The sequence below is a fragment of the Myodes glareolus genome, chromosome 13, assembly GCF_982192425.1.
Source record: "Myodes glareolus chromosome 13, mMyoGla1.1, whole genome shotgun sequence".
Lineage (NCBI taxonomy): Eukaryota > Metazoa > Chordata > Mammalia > Rodentia > Cricetidae > Myodes > Myodes glareolus.
In genome coordinates this window covers 19,302,565-19,315,658 of record NC_142038.1, presented here as the reverse complement: position 1 = coordinate 19,315,658, position 13,094 = coordinate 19,302,565, and the positions used below count along the sequence as shown (strand labels likewise).

At 42.1% G+C, this 13,094-nt stretch overlaps 1 long non-coding RNA gene across 1 annotated transcript; it reads right to left on the bottom strand.

Moving 5' to 3' along the window:
• Positions 1-371: 371 nt before the first annotated feature.
• Positions 372-1,318, bottom strand: LOC146891882 (uncharacterized). The gene is made up of 2 exons (XR_015005305.1): positions 1,160-1,318; positions 372-592 (listed from the first exon to the last, which is right to left on the bottom strand). It is a non-coding gene; the product is annotated as an uncharacterized LOC146891882 (long non-coding RNA).
• Positions 1,319-13,094: the final 11,776 nt, after the last annotated feature.

Genomic DNA, 13,094 nt, shown 5'->3' with positions numbered 1-13,094 from the left:
ATTCCCCTACCTTCGACCCTCCAGTGTGCAGGTACACGACCTGCTTTCTCTAGTAGGTTCCTATCACTAAATACTTCTCTTGAAAACTTATCTTCTGTGCTCTGTGAGTTTCGTTCTCCAAATTCAGGAGACAAGAACCTAAAAGTCTCTAGCGTGGGGTGGCTTTGGTGGCTGTTGAGTTTCTGGAACCCTCGCCTGTCAAGCTAAGCACAATGGAACAGAAAAAGACTCTGTGGTTCTCAGAGATACTCTCATATTCCTACGTCAGTATTAGTTATTGCTGTCTCTAAAATTCCTGCTGCTCAGACATGCCGAGCTAGCAACCCCGAACCAAACAGAGGAGATGTAACAAATGACGACTACACACAAAGGCCATTGGGCACCAGTCACTGCTATGGTGCCAGTGCTCTGTTGCTCCTCTTTCCATTTTGTCTGAAGCATCATAGCTTTCTTTCCCCCAAAGAAAACAGGAGTCCCTCCCCCAGGCACTGTACTCCAAATGTCCTTTTGAAGACTTCCCCCAGCTCCAGTTGTCCTCAGCACTTCCTCTCACTCCTTTTGCACGGCATTCTGGGTTGCTTCCTCTTAGAATCTGAAAGGAAGAAGGAAGAGAACTTGGTGTGTGTGTGTGTGTGTTCACCACCACCCATCTTTTTCTCCAGCCTCCTTCCTTTTCTTCAGTGACTAGAATTTTTGCTGAGCAAGGATTCAGCAGTTTCTGGCACACTATTCCCTTTTAAACACATACACACACACACACACACACACACACACACACACACACGATTTAAATTATTTACCTGCCAGACAAGTTAGAATTACTGAGTTTATGATATAAAATGGCATTAAAATCTGGCCTCTGTTCTTCTGGATAGGACAGCACTGTGAACAAAGGATCCTCCGAGGTCCCAGGAACACAGGCATCTTTTTGTCGTTTGTCTATCTGCAGTGTGATCCTGCTGCCTACTTCGACCAATCCTACTGCCTCAGCCTCTTGACAAGGTGGTTTAATACAGCACTCAGCTTTTTGCCCCCGAGAGAGGCATAACCAGAGTGGACGGGCTCCTTTCCATATCACACTGCTATTCATCCCACCAAAATGAAGACCACTCCCACAGTTTAAAGCCAAATTCGAAGCAAGAATTAATTAAATACTGACCAGGTGGGTGAGCTCTGGTTAGGTCCATCTCTGCTTCCCCAGAAAACTGGGTCCAAATCGAGTTTTTCAACAGGTCCCATCAGGTCCAATCAGGGGCAAGCATACATCCTGACATACCTCCAGCCTACATCCAGTCGGGCAAGTGTACGTCCTGACGTATTTCCTGCCCACATGGGGGGGGGGGGTCAAACAACCTTGTTTAGGGAAGTGAAGAAAGGCGGCTTGTTATCTTTCATAAACAATAGCCTCCAACAAATCAGGAACTCTCTGTCCTTGGACAAGGAGTTCTGCAGGTCAGACACATTCTTTTCATGGATCTCTAAGTCTCTAAGGCATAGTAATTGAAACTTCAAATGTAACTTTGGTTTTCACACTGGAAGGTACTGACAGCCAACTGTACAAAGTGCGGGGTGGAGGCAAGAGCAGAACTCAAGTTATCAGGGCACGGGTGACCCCAGTACTATTGCTTCCAAGCTGCCCATCCCCACCCCTCCCACGGCTCCCCCTCCCCCTCCCCTTCCCCCTCCTTTGATCTGCCACCCTCTGAGCTTTCTCAGCCACATGCCTCTTTTCATGCAAAAGCCAAGTGAGAAAAATAAGTTTGAGGCAAAAACAAATTGTCCAAGGCTGCGGGACTGTTTCTGTCAATATTTTGGTCTCTTGTTTAATTATTTTTTTTTTAATGTTTGTGCAGTTGTCTTTGTGCCTTTTCCTTTGGAGCCTGTATCAATATTTTCTATTTCAGAGGGCAGGTTCCTGGAGAGACAGAACTGTGTCTTTGTTTCTCTTCCAGATCTTCACAAAACACCCAAACTATGTGGTCATTTTACAGCATTTGTTTTCCATGAGGAATTTTCTCTTTCCAGCCACGCACCCTTTCTAGTCTTTGTCTAAGTCTTGTAGCAAAACCGAAAAGGACTCTTTAACTCTAGGGAGCATTTGTTTGTCCTTGAAACCTAGAGAAGACCCTAACAAGAATGGGAAGCCACCAAGCCTGTGGGGGAGGAGAGAGGGATGGTACCAGGATGGCCAGAGCTTGGGAAATCTCCATAGAGAAACAGAGGCCCCAGGGTGCACGGGACAGTTTCTTTCCAAAGAGATAAAGAATTAAGCAAGTTGGGATTTGGGGGGCCGAGTTGGAAGGTAGAGGAAGAGGGCAAAGGAGATCCACAGCTGTGGTTTTGGAGGCCACTTGGCCAGGCTTTGCTTCATCTCAGCTGGGTCACAAATGGGTGCCTCTTAGAGCTGCTCTGAAGGATCAGGGAGATGGTCTTTGTCATACAGAGCAGACCTCAAGTGGCCTTCTCTCTTCTGGAAGACTAAACTATGGAAGCAGTGGTGTCAAGTCTCGGACATCTTCAATGGACATGTTCCCCCGTGACTCACCGTCATTTGGGTCTGCTCTGCATATGGGAAGAAGTAAACCCTTGTCACTTGTAAGCTGAACCGTACCAGTGAATGTTGGCTTAGAAACCCACTGACCCGTTCTACGCTTTCTGTTGGTGGTGTTCTATGGACACACGTGGCCTTTCTCTTACAAAGAACAAGACAACAGAGGCCATGTGTATGTTGGGGCGAGTATTGAAAAGACAAATTGTATATCTGCAGCCAAAGTTACAGTATTCAGCTTGGGGAAAGTTAGAGTTCCTCTCAGGGTATTCCTCTTCATTAATAAAATAATTTAAGAAATAACTTAAAGGAATTCTAAGGACAATTTGTCAGAGTTTAAAAGACAGACCTTAGGGCAGGTGAACTGCATATCACTGTAGCTGCCCGGAAGAGGAGACTAGAATAGAGAAGGGGAAGAAAGACGTGACGCTTGGGTTCAGCCACATGGAGGTCAGTCATGTGGCAGCAGGAAGCCGCATGGTGAGTAGAATGCTTAGATAAAGAGCAGGGAAACCCAGGTGTTAGCAAATTCGTGCTTAAAACAGAGACAGAAAGGGGGAAAAGAAAAACTTATGCTTTTGTGAGTAATTTAGAAAATAAGTCAAAGGCCAAATTCCAAACCAGGGTGTTGTGCTATGTAAGAGTCCATGCTAGGGGTGCAAGAATTTTGGGGAGATTCTGGGGGTGGGGGGAGGAACAACAGCACAACAAATAGCAAAATTATTGTACCTGTCTTTTCAGCATAGTTTAAGGTTAACCTGCCTTCCTGGGCATGGCACTGCCTTCCTGGGATGAGCTCCCTTAGCCTGTCATTGATCCACACCCTCCCAACACACACACACACACACACACACACACACACACACACACACACACACACGGATTAACCCTTCAGGAAGGAGACAATTACCTGTTTTTACCTAGAGATAACTAGCAGGATTTGATTCCTTTTATTCCAGGGGTAGCTGCCTTCCTCATTTCTTCCAACTTTTTGAAAAGAAAATATTACAAAAGTTCTGGCTGTGGAACATTCATCAAAATGGAGAAAACTCCAGGTAGCAGCCCAAATGTTGGAACTTCATAAAGCTGAGCAGCTGCTGAGGCCTAAAGCCCATGCTGCGGACCTGGCTGTATACAGTGATCCTGGTCATGGAGGTACTTGGGGCTTATTTATGTTCAAGTAGCCCCGTGAGTTGGAATAGAGATTCCTAAACTCTCTCAAGACACCCTTGGAGGCATCCACTGTGTCTGCTATTGAGGCTCTGGCCTCAACTGTGTGATGCTTGCTGAGTGAACGGCCAAAATCAGCCATGAAGACAGGACGAACAACCATGAGGACAGATGGGCTTTTCTGCAAAGCTTCTCAAGATCCAGCCGTGCCCACCTCCAATTTATCTCCTTGTTCTACATTATTCTATGCAGTGTGGAGCAGAGGCTTTCAGGCTGGACCTTTCCCCGAGGGATTCCGTTTCTCCAGAAACATTTGGATTCATTCTGAGTACAGATAGAATGACAGCATTGACTCTGCATCTGGCGGTACGTGTAGACGCAACCACTTGCACAGCTACACTTGAGACCATAATCCATAACTTATTCTTAAAAGTCAAAAGGTTGTTGTCCATAAATGTATTAAAGCACATTGGAAACATATGAACCACATGGGTGTGTTAGGACCATACCAGATCAATCAGTTCTGGGAATTCATTGAACACACAAAAAGCTGACCAAGGCTGTGATTCCCTCCCCACCCTAAAGAGAACACAGGACCCCAGGATGGAAAGCCCTCCTGACCTGTCATCTCAGCACCAGTCAAAGGAAGGAGGCTCAGACTATGCCTGGGCCTTCAGCTTAGTGTGGTTTCCAGTGCTGACAATCTGTGTTCCTGCTCCTCTGCAACTCCCCCCAGCTCTGCAGTTAAGCTGGACTTCGGTTCACACACCTTCCTCTGTGATGTTCTCTGACCTCCACACATGTGCACACACACAAGATAAATTTAAAGAACTGTTGCTTCTCCGCTAGCCAATGGCTTTAGTTAGACTCCGGTGAGGGATTCCTCTCTCATCTCATGTGCCTGTAACTGCCCCTGTCTTTCTGTTCAACCTCAATGATCAGCTCCTTGCTGGTGAATTGGATCTCACCGGGATATTTTCCACCCAGAAAGGATATCACTATTCCAAGTGGCTGGGATGTAATCTGGGGTGTGGATGCTTGAAATATATATATATCCTGGTCATTAGTCGAGATTTTTTTTGTGTAGTAAATAACAGAATTCCACTTGAGCTACCTGGATCACAATATCACTCTTTGTTTAAGGACAGGAAGGCAGGGAATGAGAGGGCTCTGATCTCCTGGAAGTGTGGTTACAGATGGTTGTGAGCTTCCAAGTGAGTGCTGGGAATTGAACCCTGGGTCTCCTGAAAGAGCGATCAGTACTCTTAACCGCTTAGCCCTCTCTCCAGCCCCAGGGCATGAGAATTCATGAGCGTGTCTGTTTTTCTTCAAAGGTGTTACAAATTTCTTGTGGTATTCAAACTTTGCTGGAGGAGTCTCATGGGGTTGACAGAAAATTTAGTTTTGATGTTTTTAGATTAATGATAACTATAAATGACATGTAATTGAGAAGTTCATGTACCTTCCAGAGATCTCTGTGACCTCATAGTTTATTACCTCAAAACCAACCAAACAAAACTCTGTGGATGTTAGTTGAACTATTTTTACTTTGATTTTTAATTATGTGTATTCATTTGTGTCTGAGTGTACATTTGTTCATTGAGTACAGTACCCACTGAGGTCAGATCCTCCAGAATTAGACTTACAGGGGGTTGTGAATCCCCAGAAGTGGGTGCTGGGACACAAACTTGTGTTCTCAACAAGAGTAGTATGTGCTTCTATCTGCTCATCCATTCTTTCAGCCCTGAGTTGAACGATGCTTGAGATTCAGAAACAGACTCATTTGTGTTATCCATTTCTTGTTTCCATCTATGTTTTAATTGAAATTATGACTCTATGTGGGGATCTCTCATGGAGTTCACATCTACAATAACAGCAAGATAGTAACATTAATCTAAGGCAAGTCTGTTAATTACTTGACTCATTTAATCTCCTTCTCTAGTGTTTCTGGGAATCAAAGGTGGATTTACTCTAGTGTACTGCTTGTCACTTGTCAGTATGCAAACATCTCAACAAGGGAGAAGACCCAAGCCTCACAAACAAGTCTTGGGACCAGGACTGGTGGGATTTTTGCTTTGGTTATATCCCCTAGCTTGTTTTGTTTTTCCAGTTCTCTGGACACATTCACTTGCTGGGTCATCTCATTGATTAGTATCTGCAATTCAGTTGGAGAGAAAGAAAGAGATAGAGTGAGAGAAAGAGAGAGAGAGAGAGAGAGAGAGAGAGAGGAGGGAGAAAGAAAACCATCTAGAAACACCACCCATGTTCAACTACAAACACTCTAGTGAACAGACATAGCATCTCTTTGAATACTGTTGATGGTATCCAGCGTCCCAGGTAGCCTTGCAGTTGAGGAACTCAGTCTCAAGTATCGCTCCTGTGTCATGCAGGTGAAGCTACTGACCATCGACAATGAAGGTTGATGATAAGATCCATATTCCAGGATTAATACACAGATTAAATGAGCTTAAAAAGACAGTGTCTGCCATATGCTTAGCTTTGGTAAATGTTAGATGAGTTTTCATTCCCTCCCTACGTCTTTCCTCCCTCCCTGCTCTCCCTCCCTCTTCCTGCTGAACTTCTACAGTCAGTCATAGCTGAGTGAAGGAAACCAATCAATGTTCTCAGACTATAGGACTTTATCTCCGACAAGCATTTAATTGCTTCAAAATTTATCTTTTACTGTTGCCAAGATTTTGACATAGGCATTTTTATAGGTGCCCATTACAGGTATAGTTTTAGTTTCAATTTTCACAGATTATGGGAAGGGTTCATACTTACTGTTAAACAATTTCAGAACACACAGGATGGAGTGTTTCTGAGCCTTAAAAGGGAGAGGAATTGTGACATGTGAGACAACACGGCTGAAAACCACAAACATTACGCTGAGTGAATTAAGCCAAACATGAAAAGTCAGCTAATGTATGAGTCTTCTTCTAGGAAGTACTGACAGCAGAAAGAGTCACTGAGAGAAAGGTAACTTTCACTGGCTGTCGGACCTGAGAGGACTGGAAGGACAGAGCTTAAAGGGAAGAATCTGAGACAGTTTTCCTTGAGTGATTCCATCACTTTCTTCGTCTCAGTCTTCTTGTGGGAGTTGTGGCCACGATGATGGCTTATTTCTTGTCTTGATTCTACATCTCAGAGCTTCAAAGTGCTTCAAGGGAGACCATATACTGCATAAAACTCCGGGAGGCTGTTTAGCTTGTTTCTAATTTAGTCATTTTCGCTAAATGCCAGAGTACACATCATTCTCCGTAAACTTCCGTGCGAGTGGGTTCTATCCCTTCTTACAGCACGATTCCTGAAAGTCGAATTGCTGAAGCAAAGGCTAAACACATTTCATCTTACAAGAAATGAAAAGCAGAAGATTGTTTGTAAATATTTCCTGTTTTTTGACAGCATGAATGAGTTCAGATCCGCATATCTCGATCACACTGTCTATTCTTAACCATTGAAGATTTTTATCAGTGTAATGGGTTGAGATAGAATAATTATTGTCCTAACTATAAAGTCACTAAATTTTAGTGAAATGATGCTTCCATTTCTTTATTAGATTTGCCTCTTATAACATTTGCATGTGTCTATTTTGTTTTTATTGCTTTGCTTTTCAAAAGCATGTTTATTTTTCATAAAATTTTATGCTGATCTACACTATCAAATCTGTCAGTGACTTTCTTTAAGCCTGTTTGTTTTCTAGTATTGCTCCTGAAGGTGGAGAATCCCTTCTATAATCTTCATAATTTGTTTTCTAAGCATTTAACTATTGTATTAATCCATGCTCTTGTAGGTCTACCACATGAGAAAATAACCTCCATTACTTCCTACACAATAATGCTTTAGATATGACTGTTACCTGTGTTCAGAAAAGCATCCTTTAAAATGTTCTTCAGTTTGGACTTTTTCCCATTGACAAGCTTTGGCTGCCTTTTCCACCAGACTATCAACAAAGCACAAAGGGAAGCAGCCTTACATGGCATCTTCAGTTCATCTCTTTTGACTTGAGGGTATATTTGTACTTTAAATATTTGCTCTTATTTTAGGAATTCCCCCCCCCCCCGTGTGTGTGGTGCTCTTCTACATTATCCTAGCATATCTCAGACGAACAAAAGTGTTTCTCAAAGCAGCCATCCCAGTGGTGAATGCCTTGTGTAGAAATTTCATAACCAAGGGCCCGTTAACAGGCCTGATTATTGAAGACAGCCGTGGTTCCTGTGTAGGTTTGCCTGTGCGATGTGTGAACCACACTACTAATTTTCTCTTTGACCAAATGCTCCTGCTCTGTAATATGCCTGACTCTCCTAAAGCTTCGAAAAACAGCTTTAAGCTTCTCACTTCTTTAGTAAAGAACTTCTCAGTTGATTTCAAGTGAAATGCCAACAGTCTCGCTTTTTTTTTTTTTCAAACACGCTTCACAGCCATGGCTGTGTACCCACTTTAAAAGTGTATGTTTTGTGGGTGGGGGTGCTCTGTGCTTTGAGCAGTTGTCAGATGTTTTATTTTGGGAAAAAATTCTAAATAGCATTTGAAAGATAATTAAGGGTTGCTCAAGTTTCTTTCAGAATTAAGAAAAAAAGGTATATTTTCCTTCTTTTGTTCATTTTTGCACTCAATGCTCCATTCGTCACCTCCCCCTCTATTTTATAAATCTTTTAATTAATGGTGTTTGTTCTCCTCTCAGACTGGCCTCAGTCGTGTTTTTATGATCATATTATTAGGAAGTGATAGCATGTGTGGATTTTTTTTTCTCGTATCTGGGCTTGCCAATCACTATGGAAACAAGCAAATATTTACATAGCCCAGATACTGATTAATACCTACTGGTTATTTTGACATTATAGAGTTACTGTTTGAATGTAAAGAATTTCTCTTGAATAGTAAAGTGGTCTGTTATAATTTATTTACATTTGTAATTTCCCCCATCGGATATTAATACTGTAATGAAAGCCTGTCAAATTATAACATGCCTGAGAGAGTCATTTTTCTAAATCAGGACTTCGTATCACAGACTAGATGCTTAAAAATGGTTGCTTTAAGTTTGAACAGGGGTAGCTTTTGTAAAAGAAAATTCCTCACCTGATGTTACTAACATAGATGCATTGCTTAAGACAACATCCGTAGAGCACAATGTATAGTGGGAGAGAGGAAGTCTCAAATGGACATTCACTTATTTAGAGACGGGGTTTCTTTATGTAGCTCAAGCTAGCTTGGAACTTGCCATGTAGCCAAGGTTAGCTTTGAACTTGTGATCCTCCGGGTCAGTCTCTCAAATGCTGTAATGCGGGCACTCCCAGCCTGGCTCCAAGGAGTACTTAACTATCGATGTGGGTTTCAGAACCCACCGTCCAGGGAACTGAATTACTTCACCTTTCCCTCCATGGTCTCTACTTAGTTTGTCACATTGTCCTAAGGGAAGTATTTTTCTTTTCTTTCTTTCTGTCTTTCACCTAAGAGTGTCAAAAGTTGTGGTCTGTAGTCTAAAAGAGCGATTCTCAGATTTGAGTATAGCACCCAGGCAATGGACTTTGCCGCCTGAGTTCGCGTTAGGAGGTCTGTGGTTGGCCATAGAGTGTGTGTACTGGACAAGCTCACAGATGTCGCTGCTCTCCGGGCACCACCTGGATGGAACATGACACCACAGTCTAATTTAGTCGCTTTTGGTAACCAAATGTGAAAGTGGCTACAATGGGATGGTTGAAACAAATCTTACATTGCTGTGCAACAGTTTGTAACAAAAATAATAGAGCTTAATAGCTAGACACAGCAATATACACGTACAAACCCAGTACTCAGGGGGCTGAGGCAGGAGAATGGTAAGTCCTAGGCTAGCCTGGGCTCCATAGAGGCCCTTATCTCAAAAAAACCCTAAATAATGCAAAATAGAGTTTCATGACATCAAATTATATGGGTTTATTATTCCAGGAAAGTTGACAAGTAGCACCTTACTGGTCCAGACATCAGAATGGTCTCTGGGATACAGTCAGAGCCCAACAGCAGTACAACGACCGTATCTTAAAGGGAAGTTTTTCTCCAAACCTATAGCTGTGTCTCAGCTTATTCATAAACTCAGCTGAACTCAAATCACAGAAGCCCGTAATTAAGTGGTGTGGAGCTGAAAGAGCAGAGATTGCGTGTCTAGACATAGACTATTCTATATTTTTCATTAATCGACCATCTCAGTCTCCAAAAATACTGACTAGTTCATGCACTCTGCTACGATGATGGCATGACACCATGCTTCCTACTTTCAAGACATTCATAAACCGGTTTTATTGCTTCTCTAACTGAAAGCATGACATGAAGGAGTCACAAAATAGCAGGGCCTAATATGTCATATCGTCATTTCTTGCATAGTAGCTGACCATGAATTTGCACTGAGTCTCATCTCTTCAGTGAAAGAAGTAAAATAGAGGGCAACGCCATGGGAAATGGAGCCCTCTCGTGGGAACAATCATTGCCCTTGACTTGGGTATCAAATGAGTGGGCTGCAATTACAACAGGTATTTTCCCTACACATATTTTGACCCCTGGAGAATTCAGATTATATTTTCATTTCAAAAACTATTGACTTAGCTGCAAGCCAGAGAATCTGAAAAGAAAGATCAGAATATCTGCTCAATGAACACCATTCAGGTATGTGAAAAATAAGTCAACAAAGCTTAACATGGAAAAAATTATTAAGCATGCCTAATTTTTTAAAGATTAAATGATTTTCATCTTTTGAATAGTTGTTTCAACTTGATTCTCTTGCTTTTTATGAAATAAGACTCTTTATAATCTACTCAGCAAAGATGGTGGATTGTTTTCTGAGGAAGTTAAACAAAGTGGTAACATTGAAGGACTAGGCTTCTAGCCTATTAGATTTTGTTCTGATAAAGCAATTTCTTTCTCAAATTGAACATGTCATTTCTTCTTTATTAAATTTCAAGTTATTTCTTCACCTCAGATTCTTCAGTTGCCTCCTATTTATTTCTGAGCTGGTTCACTTGAATTCTGGGAAGGCAAAAGAGTTTATGTGAAGTCCACATACGTATCCTGCCTGTGTGTGAGAGCCTGCCATGAAAAAACAGAATTCATGTCCAACATGTCTTGGACTGGTCAGCTCAAGGGAGGCTCTGAGGATGAATTCATAACAGCCAGAGAAATGAAATCATGTTTCCATCAAAAGTGTGTCCAGATTGCCAACAGGTACACACACTACCACTGTTTAAGCAAGACTGTTTAAGAAGGATATGAATATGATGTCATTTTTCAAACCTTCTCTCAAGATACCCAGTGACTTTTCTCTTTATCACAAGATGTCCAGTGCCTTTCTGTGGGAGATAAAGAAACAACCTAAAACCTAAAAGAAAGTAATGGAACTTCTTGTTAATATTATTTCTATTTCCATATTACCTCACCATACATGTAGTCCGTAACAATCAATTCATATGTTTACAACTCAATTCCCCACCACCATAACCCACGCTCCAGTCAGGTATGCATTTACCTTAATTCCAGGCAACAATGCACTCAGGGAAGTATACAGATCCCAAGGACACAATTTTGATAATGCTGACAAGCATAGACATCTGTGTATTTAAACCTCTGATGGAGACAGGAGTTCCTGTCACCCAGAAAGTCCTCTCATCCTTTCCCAGCCAGTCCCCACCTTCATTAGCAACTCTAAGTTCTGTTACCAGAGTAGAGCTTTGCCTATGAGAAACTGTCGTAGAAGGGCTGGAGAGGTGATTGAGTGGTTATGAGCCCTCGCTGCTCTCAGAAAGGACCGGAGCGTTGTTCCCAGTGCTCACACAGGGTGCTTCATAGCTGCCTGCAAGTCCAGACCTGGGACTCCTAATGCTGCCTTCTGACCCCTGTTGGCACTCACACACAGGTGGTATAAATGCACGACACATGGAGGTACACATAGATAAAAATAAATACATTTTTTTAAGAAAAAAAGACAATGTCATATGAATTGAACCATATTTTGTGTCTGATTTCCATATGTTTTCTATCTATGGGCATAATGTCTAGGGTACATATGTGCCAGTATATCCCATTGATTGACTTCTTTTAGAAATTATATGACCACTCCTCAAGTTGTTTAACTGCCTCCCTGCCTATGGACTTGTGGTGTTAAGAAAATCTCAATTCTTCCTGCTTTGAAGAAATCTCCCTCCTTTGCCCTTGCTACTCAAGACATGTCCTGACCTCTCCTTATATTTTACTTTCCTCTGAATTTCTTGATGGCCACCTTATGTACAGTTAATTCTTAACTATCTTCAAAGTCATCATTGATGCCACTAACTTGTTCCTTAAAACACTTCAGTGAGTTCCTGGCTCCCATTATGGCTTCAAGGTGAATTACTCATCCTCCATTCAACTTTACCTCGCATTCCATAGTCTAGTTGACTCCCAGCATCTGTGCCTTTTACCGAATTCTAGTCTTTCTCATTCAGTTTGCTCCAAGAATTCTTAATCCAGCATGTCAGCTGCTTCTTCTAGAAAGACCACGGGAGATGGGTAGACATCCAATGTGATAATTTGCAACATTTTAATTCAGGGAAAACATGATGGGTAAGGATTAAATACCCAATTGCATAGGATCACTTTGTCCTTTGTCTGATTGGTGTGATTTTGGATTGTGAAACAGAGTTTCGCTGTGTGACTGAAGCTTCCCTAGAACTCACAGTGGAGCCTAGGCTGGTCTTGAGCTCATACCAATCCCCTTGCCTTAACTTCCCAAGAGCTGTGATTACAGGACACATGGCTCCCCTGGTCCTCTTATAGTTCTTTGTGTCTGTGTCTCTATTTCTCTGTCTTTGTCTCCTTCCCTCCCCTTCCTCTTTCCATCTCCACCCTTCCCTTTTCCTGCCTCCTCTTTCTCTGTTCCCCCATTTCTTCACATCTGTGTGTTCATCATATATTTTTCCCTTCTCCCCTTCTTCCCTCTCTCTTTCTCTACTCACTTCCTTTCAGATACCAATCTTCTTTTAACTCAGTCACCCCAAAAATACAGATGGGATGAAAGAGGAAGAAAAACTTGAATCTGTTCAGATGACATTATTAGCCTTATGATTCAAGCATTATTGAGAGATATGTTAATGACTGACCCTGAGTCTATTATAGGCTTGGAAGACTTGATAACCTCTTTAGATCTGAATATAAAACAAGGGTTGCTATGGAGCAGGATTTCATCAGAATCAAATTGCTTCTTAACTCATATCACCAAACACAAAGATGTCACAATGTTTCCACAATAACAACAAAATGTTGTCTCTGGGTTGGTGGTATTCTATGCCTCAGAGAAGTGGGGGAGGTGTCCAAACCTGGGACGGGAAAACTTGATCCACATCACCAACAATGGCTAGAAGATTCCTGTTAAATGTTA